Here is a 12,862-nt window from a genome sequence, read left to right as displayed (position 1 = left end):
TCTTGTCAGCCAGGACTTGACAGTCTACCTGTGCACACATCATGCAGCTAAAAATTGTGTCCGTTTTGGTTGTCCTAAGCCCTGCTCACTCCTGCTTTTCCAAAGCACCTCCTGTAGACAAGAGGCTTGTCTACAGACAAGGGGTCTCAGGAGAGGCCACGCCATGCCACTTACACAGGTGCTCAGTAAGAATTAGATGGAGAGGACACGCTGATTACTGCTAATAAGGGGGTAAGTTAATAATGGCGAGATGCCTGTTTCCGGGCAAATCCGCCCAGTGCTATGGGACCCGCAGCTGATCTGCTTAAGAGGGTGGCTTTTCTTCCAGATGGCCATGCCCTTTGTGTCAGGGAAGGGCTTTCCTTCCAAGTCTGGTGCTCCAGAGTTGCAATGCAGATTAAGGATCCGTTTTAACTTGCCACTCTTGAAAAATAAACATTCTGGGCACAAGAAAGGAAGCTTTTCAACCCCGACAGTGTTCTGCATGTTTGAGTACTTGTGGCAAGACCCTCTCTAAGATAATGGGCAAGTGCTCCCAGCACTTGAGCATTGTTCCAGGCTTCCACCCCAGCATTGTTCTGACGGCCCTCTTCTTCAAGATGAACTGTCCTTCATTGGTAACTGTAGAGCGAGGAGGGGAAACCCTAATGATGATATGAATTTTGAGCAATTATATTTGGTTTGTGTTTCTCTTGCAAAACTCTTCCTTTAAGGCGTAAGCAGGGATGTATTAATATCTCTTTGCCATTTTGTTTCCCTAATGTTGTTACTGCTGCTACAATTTTAACAAGTACGAGAAGGGAAACTATATGAAGACCCCTTTAGCCAAGAAATTCTGCATGAATTCTGAAGAGGTCAGTAAATTTAAATGATAGAGGAGAATCAGTATAGGCGATGAAATGATGGAGATGAAAGAGAATATAATTCCATGATATTGCAAAATCCACAGACATTATCTCATCTCCTCCAAACACACCCAGGCACAGAGAGATAAAAATCTTCATATCTAGATAGACACGACTCCTGCTTCGAGGTACTCAAAATCTAGTGAAGGAAGCAGATGTGTATACAAGTAACTGTAAGACAAGGCACATATGTGGCAGAAGTAAAAGTGTAAATAAAATGCAACAAGAAAGCTGAAGAAGCAATGATTCATTCCAGGGGTGAGGCCTCTGAATGAACCTGAGGAATGAGGATTTCAGCATGCTGAATGGGGGATACTACATGTGAAACGGCAGCCTTCAAAAAAGAAAACTGAGTCTATCTGAAGAAATAGCGCAAACTGTCCAAAATAGACTACTTAAAGAGAGGTACTCAGCAATGTGCTTAGAATTAGGGTTTAAATACATATATATATACACACAAATATGTATGTGTGTGCATAGTGGTTGAACATTTAAGCTCTAAGAGCAGACTGGATTAAAATCTAAGCTTAGAACTTTCAGTGGATTGTGTTATTGTTAAAAATATTTTCTGAGCCTTCCTGGGAGAAGGTTATTCTTTTCTGTTCATTGATACCAGGCTGGTCCTGTGACCTGCTTTGGCCAATGAAATGAGAGCAAAATCGAGGTGTGTGTCTTCTGAGTAGATGCTTTAAGAGCCGTCATTGGCTTCATCTGTGTTCTCTTTTCTCTGTATTCCAGTGATCAGCTAAGTACCGCATAGAGGTGCTCCTTTGGTTCCAGCCTGGGTCCTGGGATGAAGAGAGCAGGGAGCCAAGCCAACTGTGGTTGACATGGCTCATTAGCATAAGCAAGAAACAAACCTTTGTTAGTGTCAGACACTGAGCTATCAAAACTGCTGTTACCATAGCCATCACTCAGTCTGGGTTGACTATAGACATCTGACAACCAATGGGATCTTATTTAACTTCTTTAAATCTCAGTTTCCTTATATATAAAATGGGAATAATAATAGTACCTACCTCAGAGGGATGATTATGTGTTTAAAAAGAGTTAACTTTAAATCACATTGCATGATGTTCAGTTTATGATATGAAGTTACTGTTAGTTATCTTAAAATACATATAGAAAACTGTCTGGAGGAATATACACCAAACTGTTAAAAAACAGTTCTCTCTCAAATGTGAGATTCAAGATGACTTTTGTTTTTTATTTCACTTATTTATTTAATCAAGTTGTTTATAATGAGCATACATTATTTTAGTAATCATAAAAACTAGATATTTCTACTTTGGAAAAATGAACCATCGCACCCTGTACATTTTGTCATCATAGTGGTAACTACACCAAACTTAGCTCCTTGAAGGAAAGGGCTATGTGCACTGCCCTGTGTGACTAGGGTATAGCCTACTGGATGCCCCAAGATAGGTGCTCAACACACATTTACACAAGTGTAATTTACCACTGCTCCTTATCTGAATAGCTGAATGGATGGTAGATAATGACCTACTCTTTCTGCGATGAGAAACACAAAAGAAGTATAAGCTCAGAATATGTGCATTCTGAATTTCTCATAGATGCATTAATTGGACACTGGGAATATGAATTTGGAGATCAGAGATGGGGATAAAAAAACTCCTCTAAATAGAGGTGATTAGTCGAATATGTAGAGGTAGGATGGGAACATGGGCTTTTGGGTTCATCCTGACCCCCCCCCTTGTCCCTGCAAGACCAAGTCCAAATATTTTTGCCAACAGCACTCATTCCACAATTATTTACTGAGCACCTACCACATACGAGGCACTAATGGATGGGACGGAGTGAGTAAGAAATGTTCAAATGTCTCTGCCCTCGAGTAGTTTATGTTTTATGGTGAGAGGTAGACAGTACTAATGGTGAAAAACATAAGTAAAATAGAGTATCCTATAGTATTAAAGAGGAAAAACATGGAAGAGGAAAGGGAACACTGGGTGTCGCCATTTTCGACAGGGTAAGTCAAGGTAGGCCTTGCTGAGGACATAATATCTGGGCATAAGACCTTAAGGAGGTACCTGGTAACTCTGACTCCTGGATAGAGGGAACAGAGAGGGCAGAGGCCTGGAGGCGGGGACACGCTTGTGCGTAGCGGAGTAGCAAGGAGGTCGGTAGTAGCAAGGAGGATGAGTAAGGAGGCCAGTAGAGGAGTTCAGGGAGGTGACGAGAGGCAGAAAGGAGGTGGTGGGCAGATCACATGAGGCCTCATCAGCCGACTATTGGAGGAACTCTGGCCTTTATTCTAAGTGACATGGGAAGCTCCTGAAGTTTGATGAGAGGAGTAAGTAACATAATCCGACTTGTGTTTTAAACTAACCGGTCTCGTTCCCGCATTGATAATGGATGGATAAAGGACAAAGGAGATGCTGGGAGAACGTTAAGGATGTTATGGCAGTAACAGGTGTTGGGCTTTTGGGCCAGAGTGGTGGCAGTGGAAGAGATGAGAAGAGGTTGGATCCTGGATGTATTTTGTAAGTGCAGTCAACATAATATACTCGTGGATTTGACGTGGCACGTGAGAGAACACGACAGAGGATGAGATGGTTGGATGGCATCACCGACTCGATGGACATGAATTTGAGCAAGCTCTGGGAGATGGTGAAGGACAAGGAAGCCTCACATGCTGCAGTCCATGGGATTGCAAAGAGTCAGACATGACTGAGTGACTTAACTAACTAACTAACTGTGAGAGAAAGAGAGAAGCAAGGATAGCGCCATGGTTTGGGGCATGAGCAATAGGATGGAGCTGCTGAGATGGGAAGACTTTGGGAGAGTGGTTTTGAGTAGGAATTTAGGCACTCAGTTTTAGATGTGCTAATCTTGAGATGCCTTTAGATACCCAAGTGCTTAGATATCCAGTAGATGGTTGGCTGTGTGATACTGGAGTTCATGGAAGTGACGCAGGATGAATACATACATGGGTGAGTTCTCAGCAGATCAGTTGCATTTTGGTTGTGAGAATGGATGAGATCACATAAGAGAAAGTGCAGGGAGAAAAGGGGCTGGAGCCTGAGCCCTGGAGCCCCTCACACTTACAGCAGGGGAGAAAAAGGCCGACCAGCAAAGAAGCATGAATGAGTGGTTGGCAAGGGAGGAGGCGAGGCAGGAGTGAGCTGTGTCCCAGAGTGTTCCCAGGGACAGGAACTGCTACAGCAGGGCTAAAGGCATTGAGGACTGAGAACCATCTACTGGATTCAGCCCGGGTCAAGTCACAGGTGACCAGACAAGAATGTGGTGGGGGAAGGTGACTGAAGGAGGTTCAAAAGAGAGTTCGAAGAGAGGAATCAGAGTGTAAACAACTGATGGAGAGAATTTTGCTGAAAGGAGAGTAGGAGGCATGGAGCTGGAGAGAAAGATGAGTCCAGAAAAGAATTTTCTTTCTTTTCTCTTTTTTAAGATGGGTGAAATGGCAGTGGTTCGTGCCCCCCAGCACCCAGCCCATCACACTCATTCGATAAGCATTTGTTGAACTGAAATGAGCAGATCTAAGGATAAGACATGGACAAATATGAGTCATCCCTGAATGATGTCAAATAAGTGAAATGAGAAGAAATTCCAATGCTTCTTATAAGAGACCGAACATTAGCCCTTGGAGACTGTGGTCATGGGAATTTCTTTACCATCTTCCTGTACTTAAGATACTGCTTTTTAACACAGGGTCAGGATCTATGTTTAGGTAGAAACTTTGGGTTGATATTTTTTAGGTGCCCACAAATATAGAGAAGAAAATAGTAGTGACTTGTATTTCCATTATGCAGAATTAAGTATTATTAACAATGTGGGCACATTTGTTTCCAGCCTTTTCATTTAGTACTCAGTTTTTAAAACCTACACTGTGGAATTATGTGATAAAAAATATGATGTATGTCACTATGTGTGTGCACCATGTGAATTCACACATACATACTTGCTCAAACAGTTGTGGCTTTTTGCTTGCTCTTTCCTGGAGTTTCCAAATTGGAAGGTGCTATGGAGAAGGCAGTAGCACCCCACTCCAGTACTCTTGCCTGGAAAATCCCATGGACGGAGGAGCTTGGTAGGCTGCGGTCCATGGGGTCGCTAAGAGTCGGACACGACTGAGCGACTTCACTTTCATTTTTCACTGTCATGCATTGGAGAAGGAAATGGCAACCCACTCCAGTGTTCTTGGCTGGAGAATCCCAGGGATGGGGGAGCCAGGTGGGCTGCCATCTATGGGGTCGCACAGAGTCAGACATGACTGAAGTGACTTAGCAGCATATTATAAACTGCTCTGGCAATAATGGAATCACAAAGCAGTGATGTTACATGTATGTATACAGAATGCATTGGCCAAATGATACATTTTTAAACATAAAAACTGTAAGTAACCTGTGCACACAGGAAAAAATTCTAACACGACCCTTCTGGTCTACAGTCCTCCAGTTTTTCTCTCCAGACACAACTAGCATTGCCAGTTCCTTGTGAATGCGTCCAGAAATCATATTTGCATATGCAAATGTATATTTTCTATTTTCCCACACAGATGGTAGCATATTGTGTATGTGGTTTAGTACTTAAGCACAGGGTTTTGAAAATTTTGGAAGAGTTCCTTGATAATAAGTTTTCTTTCTGTTTTTAATTTCAGTTTTGTTGAGGTATAGTTGACATACAAAAATAGTAAGCTTTCTGCATGTGCAAATTAGCAATCATGCTCTTCCCTCTTGCCTGGTCTCAGACAATTAACTTGGGAGGGGGGTCAAAAAATGTTCTACACTAGCTAGACAAGTCCCTTCAGATCACATGACCCCACGTCAGTACCACACGGTTTGTTCTTACTCTCTCTGGTTGAACTTTCTTCAAAGCCCACAAGAAAACCCTTTATATTTTTGGTAACTAAACCAAGGTCCTGTAGAATACAACAAAACCAAACAGAGGAAAATTGGGTCTCAGCTTAAAATACAGCTGGGCAAGCCCACATTTAGTTGCTGGAATAACAACCAACTAAATTTAGCTTGGACCCTCAAACACTGGTCAGCTCCAAAGTCAACATCCCCCAGTCCCCACATGGAGAACTCTACCCATCTCTGAAACTGGTGGAGGAGAAGAAACAACCCTGCTCGTCCAAAATGCTGACTTTGCAAGGACGACCTAGTCGCCCTGGTATGATTTAATTGACTGTAAAGGGTTTGATTTATAGCCAGTCAATAGGCAAACAGTGTGATTTGTTGCTGGGGGAATACAGAGCACAGAGACCAGGGTGACGCCAAACAGTGGGAAAGGTTAATTAACACTGTGAAGTTCATTCAAAATTTTCTTTAGGAAGATGAGAAGAATAAACTAGAATTGTAAGTGCATCTCATGGTCCAGGCTGGCCTGAAGGAAAATGGAAGGTGAGCAGGTCAGCTCCACTAGTCCTTCCTAGGAGGCCTCCTCACATGCCCTGTCTGGACCCCAGGGAAGGACTGCCAAGGACAGAGAGCCCCACGCTGGGGCTCAGTCTAGGCCTTATGATGAGGTCAGCCTCAGTTTCCTGGTTTGTTAAAGTGTCGGGGTTGGCATAGATGAACCCCGCCAGGCCTGGAATTCTTGGTGACTTGGGCCTCCTACAACTACCTGCCTAGCAGCCCAGAGCTCTCTACACCCTTTACCCTCACCCTCTGGAAACCCAAGTAGAGAGGGACGCATTGAGCCCTGGTGCCTCAAGACATGTTGGAAGTATAACTTGCTAAGAGGGGGGCATTAGGACCCTGCATCCACCACGATCCTGAAGACAGCAGGGCGCTGGCACCAGGGAAGGCCTGACAACCCACACAGAATCCCAGGTGGGACCAGGTCTCCTCTAGGAGAGGCACGTGACGTACATTATGGAGAATAAACGAGACGAGGTTGCCAAGTGTGGCCTAGGCGGTGCCAGGGCATGACTGCAGTGAGGAGCAGGACTTCTGATGGGCTCACGGAGCTCACGAATGCAACTTAATATCTGTCGTGGTCCTGCTGAGGCCCCCTACCCACCGGATGTTGGTGAAGAGAAGCCAGATTGAGTCTAACCAGTTTATGCTTTGATGCAATGATTACTAAACTCTCTTTAGGGCGATGTCTGTCTCCATGTTGCTCAATCTTTCAAGCTCCCACCCCTATGCCCGTTCTCTGCTCCTCTCTTAGAAGCTCCTCTCTTAGAAGGATGGGTGGCAGCAGAGTCCTTTCAAGATCTCATGACGGTTGGGAGTGAGATGGGCCCCTGGCCTTGTGCTGGTCCGTGTGTGGACACCCTCTGTGACCCGTCCTAGGCTGTGGTCGGGCTGGTTTGGTGTTTCACTGATCTCAGCTGCCTGTGAATTCGTGGTGTCTTCTTTCTTAGCCTCTTTGTAGACCTGTGGCCCCTGCCTGTGGATCTGGGCTCCCCTTGCCATTCTCCATCATCACAGACCCCCCTGAATCCCTGCCACCCTCCCCCCAGGGCCCTGACCAAGCTGCCCCCCACAGCAGCAAATTGGGGCCACATTGGGGCCCTGGTAGCTCTCCTGGCTTGGAGTGGGGGGCAAAAAAAGTGTTCCAGAAGCAAGCTTGACCCTCTCTCTCCCTGTGCCTTTAGCATCTTGGAGGTGGGGCACAGGGGTAGACCTCCCCCCCGCCCCCAAGACAGCATGCTGCCTCCTCAGGCCCTGGCACAAACGGGGGAGGTCCCCACGGTGTGCACCGTGATTCCATGGTATCACAGGCCCGCCTCAGCCTCAGCTTTGTACTTAGCGGTGGTGTGGCTCGGGGCCAGGGCCTTGACCGCTGCCTAACCAGGAGGAGGATACCCACCTCGGAGGATGTGCTGACAGTCGATGAGATTTTCTGTAAAGCAAACAGCTCTTTTCTGAGGGAGGATAGCTACTGTGTAGAGGACAGAAGTGTCCTTCGCTAATGAAGCAGTAGTGGTAGCATTCCTTCCTAAGAATTCTCACCCAGACCCTGCCTCTTCCCCATGCAGCGCTGGATCTGGGCGTGGGCCCAGTTTCTGCTTTTTTCTGAGTCTGTTTATCAATGTTTCAATGACTGAAATACCACTCTCTGATTTGACCCATAAGGCATTTTTAAAAATAGCAATTTTGGGAACTTCCCTGGTGGTTGAATTGTTAGGACTCGGTGTTTTTACTGTTGTGGGCTGGGTTCAGGAGGCACAGTGGGGCCAGGAAAAAAAGGGGAATATCTAAAAAAGCTGAATTCCTAGGAACAGAGAATTTATGTTAGTTGCTCAGCCATGTCTGACTCTTTGTGACCACATGGACTGCCAGGGTTTTCTGTCCATGGGATTCTCCTTCTCCAGTGGATTTTCGCAACCCAGGGATTGAACCTGGGTCTCCTGTATTGCAGGCGGATTCTTTACTGGCTGAGCCCCCAGGGAAGCCCAGAGATTATGTTACCTCACTGTCAAGTCTCCTGGAGATGAAGTCAATCTACACATCGATCCGTTGACATTACAATAAAGGGGCTTGTTTCCTTTCTAGGCTAGGGGGCAGCTTGCGGAGGCAGGGCTGAATGCACCCAGAAGGTTCATGTCATCTGCAAATAGGGAACTGGTTATGGTGCCTGTCTCAGGAAAATTATGAAGAAAGTTGAAATTAACCTGCAGGCCAAGTGCACTTGCTGCTTCTCTGGCAAAACCAAAGTGAAAAGATGAGCTGGGGGGGCCCTGGGGCTGTGGTACCTGGACCAGCACCATCACGTGTGCTGTCACTGTGCAGTCAGCCATCAGATGACTGAAGAGGATGAAGGACCTACTGGAACATTGATACCTGCAATAAGTAGGTGAATTTATGTAATCAAGAAGAGAAAGTTCGTGTGACCCGGCACTTCTCCCCTAGACCAACCCCGGGCACAGCATATGCTGTCTTGGGCCCACTCAGGGTAACAAGGTGACTCCCCAAAGTCAAGATGCCTTCCAGGTCCATCTTCCATCACAGAATCTCCACTTAACAAGCTTCTCTCTCTCTCTCCATCTCCATAGCTCATCTCTGGTCAATGTCCAGTTCCCTGTAACTGCTTTTGGCTGTTGGGAAGGTTAAGGTAATCAGTCTTTTCATAGAAAGTGTTACGCTGCCAATCTTTCATTTCAAGACTTCTGTCATTACCTGGAATGAAAGGCTGTCTCCCTCTTTAACAGGATTTTGGGTCTCTGTAGATAGGGGAGGAGGTGTCCATTCATTCTCAGGGCAACGGCCCTGGGCCATTAGGTGCTCCTGGAATTGTCCCAGGTCTGGTGGTGATAGGTTGGCCTTTAGGGAACCCTGGGTAGTGAGCCAGAGCCTGAGAGTCCCCTGCTTCCTCCAGCCCAGGAGGTCCAGCAGGATGGGGCCTGGCCCTGAGAGAGTCAATGAGAGGGGGAAACTGGGCCTCTTTGCCAGTCTCTCATGTTCACTCCCTCCCTAAAGGCAGACCCATCTCTTTCCTGTCTTCTCCCATCTGTCCATGTCTTGCCTGCTTTAACCCCGAGACTCCTGGAACTGCTGCTGCCGCTACGTTGCTTCAGTTGTGTCTGACTCTGTGCGACTCCATAGACGGCAGCCCACTAGGCTCCTTTGTTCCTGGGATTCTCAAGGCAAGAACACTGGAGTGGGTTGCCATTTCCTTCTTCAATGCATGCATGCATGCTAAGTTGCTTCAGTCCGACTCTGTGCGACCTTATGGACAGCAGCCCAACAGCCTCCTCTGCCCACGGGATTCTCCAGGCAAGAATACTGGAGTGGGTTGCCATGTCCTTCTCCGACCTGAGACTCCTAGACACATACATTCTCATATAAGTGACAGCATTTTCGGTCATATTTAATGATTTCTTGCTACTAACCTTCCTGGTCTTATTCCGTATACCTTACCTCCCCTTTCCCCCCAATTTCATTTTTCCCTCTACTAATAAAATGCCTGCCAAGGAAATGCCATTGGAACCATCCTTTTTGTTAATAGAGGTATTATTTTCTGGAAAGGCCACGAGGTATTTTGGGGACATAAAATGCCACATCAATAATATGACTAGAGCAGAAGGGTTGACTTGAGAATAAGAACCCCAAAGAGAAATTAGAAACATATTGTTTCCCTAGCTTCAGGGGCTGGAGCAGTGAAGGAAGCAATTTAATTAGAGGGCCATTCCTGACGGGGAATTCGGTGGTGTTAGGAAAGTTGCAAGTTAGGGGGAAAATTTGGTAAAATCAAAGGAAGTTTGCTGTGTAACAATACTATTACAGCATCTGCACTCTTCTTGGAGGTGAACCCAGGCAGCTGAAATGAGAGCAGACAGGTTGAAATGTCAGGATGTTGAGCCATGGGGAACTGCCCTCCCATATGTGTTGTCTGACTTCTGGTTACTTCTCTCCATGATTCAAGTTATGAAGGTAATTTGTCGAATCCAAACAAGGCCATAGTAGGTCAAGAACAGGCTGGCTTGTTATCAGTTTGCTGGAGTGTGGGACTTGTGCTTTTCATTCCACTTCTTTTTAAAACAAACTTTTATGTTTTTGTCCTAAGTCACCCCAAAATCTAATCTGGAGGTATGTGGTATCTAAATAAAATGAGATTAAAATGTCCTTGCTCTCAGATTCTCCAGTTGCAAATTCTTTAGTACCCACATCCCATCCCCCTTCCTGCAAAATTGAGGACAAAAGCCTTGAGCCTGGGTTCCGGGATCCATATGGTGGGCCTCAGTGGGCCACACTGGCGCTTGCTCACTGTTTCCCACAACCCCCTTCCATCTTCCATGAAGCCAGCGCCCATCTTGCTTGCCGAACCAGACCCTCTCCTGCATTCACAATGCATGTTCTTCATCATGGCCCTGCTCTCATTTTGTCTAGCAATATATGGATTTACTTATCTTTCTATTTCCCCACACATACTATCTCCCAGCCCCCACATCATAGGGTCTCAGAGGGCAAGAACTGGGGTTATTTATCTCTGCAATCCCTTGGTTCGGTCACCACATCGTGTTGGACTCTCTGTGACCCCATGGACTGTAACCCACTCGGCTCCTCTGTCCATGGGGTTTCCTAGGCGAGAACGCTGGAGTGGGTTGCTATTTCCTTCACCAGAGGCAATCCCCTGGGTGCGGAGAATAGTATCTTGAAAGTAGTTAAGATGATAGATATATGTTGGTTAGTGGTGGGCCAGAAATATTTTATTAAGGACATTATGAAGATAGTTGTACCTAAAAACCAATCATGGGAGTTTATCTGTGCTAATTGTTTGAGCCAGAGACAGTAGGAATTCCACAACCTACCAGGTAAGCCCACTTTTAAACTGAATCACTTTCAGAACAAATCTTTCATTGTTTTGGCAAACTGAAGGACAATGCTTCTGCAAATTTTAAATTTTTTCTCTAATTTCAACTTCCATTAAGTTAGAGAAAACCTAGCTGACCCTTTATAAGCTTGGAGAGAGGTATTACGTAAGAATTTTTTTTTTTTTAAGAAAGGCTAGTAAGCAATTGGGTCTCAATAGGAAGGAATCAAAAAGAAGAAAAAGACTTGGCTTTGAGATGGGCACATACAAAAACTGTTTTCCTACTTAAAAGCAAGACTCATGCCTTGTTCAATAACTCATTTGACAAAGGACACCAAACAGCTCTAGCTCTTCTTGCCAAGTAATGATGCGCACTCTGGCTATTAAAAGACAATCTAAAGAGGCCTTATTTACTTATTTCCCCCACCTTACTCCCCAAAGGAACTGAGTCAACTTTATACAAATGCCCAATATGTCAAACTAAGAACAAACAGAGAGAGGGGAAAAGGAAAATAAAAGTGGAATAGTAAGATAGATAAGGATAAAGTTAGTATGCAGAAATACATGTCAGAAATTCTTGAACTTTTGAGTTTGGACTGAGTTTCCTGGGGACCCAGGCAAAGAAGAGAACACAACTGAAAGGTTTCACAGTGTGTTTAAAATCAAAGCCTGCTTCCTTAGTGTCTGCATACCAGATACTGCACCCCACCTCTCTATGGCTTTCTTCATTGGGGTTAGTCATTCTGGTGTCCACCATGGTGTGGTGGACATGGGTTTGAAATCGTATGATAGGGAGGAGCCCTCAGTTTAGCCTGCGGATCAACTGTCTGTAAGCACAATGCCCATTCATTTCAAGAGTCCACCCAGTGAGGATGAGGAAGATAAATCAGAAGGAGATGAACTCATTCTCTGCACTGGCATCGCAGGCAGGGTTTTCAGTGGTGATCACACTTATGAGGGTTGTCTCCAAAAAGACCCTAGATAAGTTCAAAGAGGCAAAAGAGTCTTTAACATCTTCTTGACAATTAACCTTTTTCCTTTCTGCCCTCCAGAAGCCATGATATTCTGTGCTGCCTAAAAGCCCTGCTTTCCCCAGAATCCCCTGCCAAATGCCCTGGCTTCACAACTGCCTTTTTCTTTTCCAAAGGGAAAAAAGAAAGATGACACACTTTTCTCTCAGATAGCCATTAGGAGGAAAGTCACGTAAGTAAAATAATTACTACATTGATATGCATGACGGATATATACACCACCCAGGAATAGATTGTGTTTTTTTAAGAGTGGCTTTTTAACCCACTTAAAACTCTAATTAACTGACTAGAGGGTTGATTGAGTAACAGATTGTACGTGCAAAGCAGAGCTAGAGCTTTTGAAACAATGACACCTTCTTTACATGTCTTGCATGCCTTTAGTGACCATTTCATCATCCATCAAAAGCAAAGGATTTAGCAACTTGAGCTCCAACTTCTAAAAACTGACTACTGTTGCCCTAATGATATGTGAAACATGTTGGAGTCACTTAAGCAGTTACCTCATGACGCTTGTCTTAATTGATAAAGGGGAATAACAATAGACGTTACTTCAGGGAATTTGGACATGAACGTAACTAGTCACCCTCCCTCCCTCATCCTTTCATCAAACGTAAACCTGAAAAACAACTGGTTTCATGCTTGAAATTGTATGTCCTCAAAAGCACTGCCTGAAGCTGCTTTGTT

This window comes from Odocoileus virginianus, chromosome 19 (assembly GCF_023699985.2).
Source record: "Odocoileus virginianus isolate 20LAN1187 ecotype Illinois chromosome 19, Ovbor_1.2, whole genome shotgun sequence".
In the NCBI taxonomy this organism is placed as follows: Eukaryota; Metazoa; Chordata; class Mammalia; order Artiodactyla; family Cervidae; genus Odocoileus; species Odocoileus virginianus.
This window is presented reverse-complemented; position numbering follows the sequence as displayed.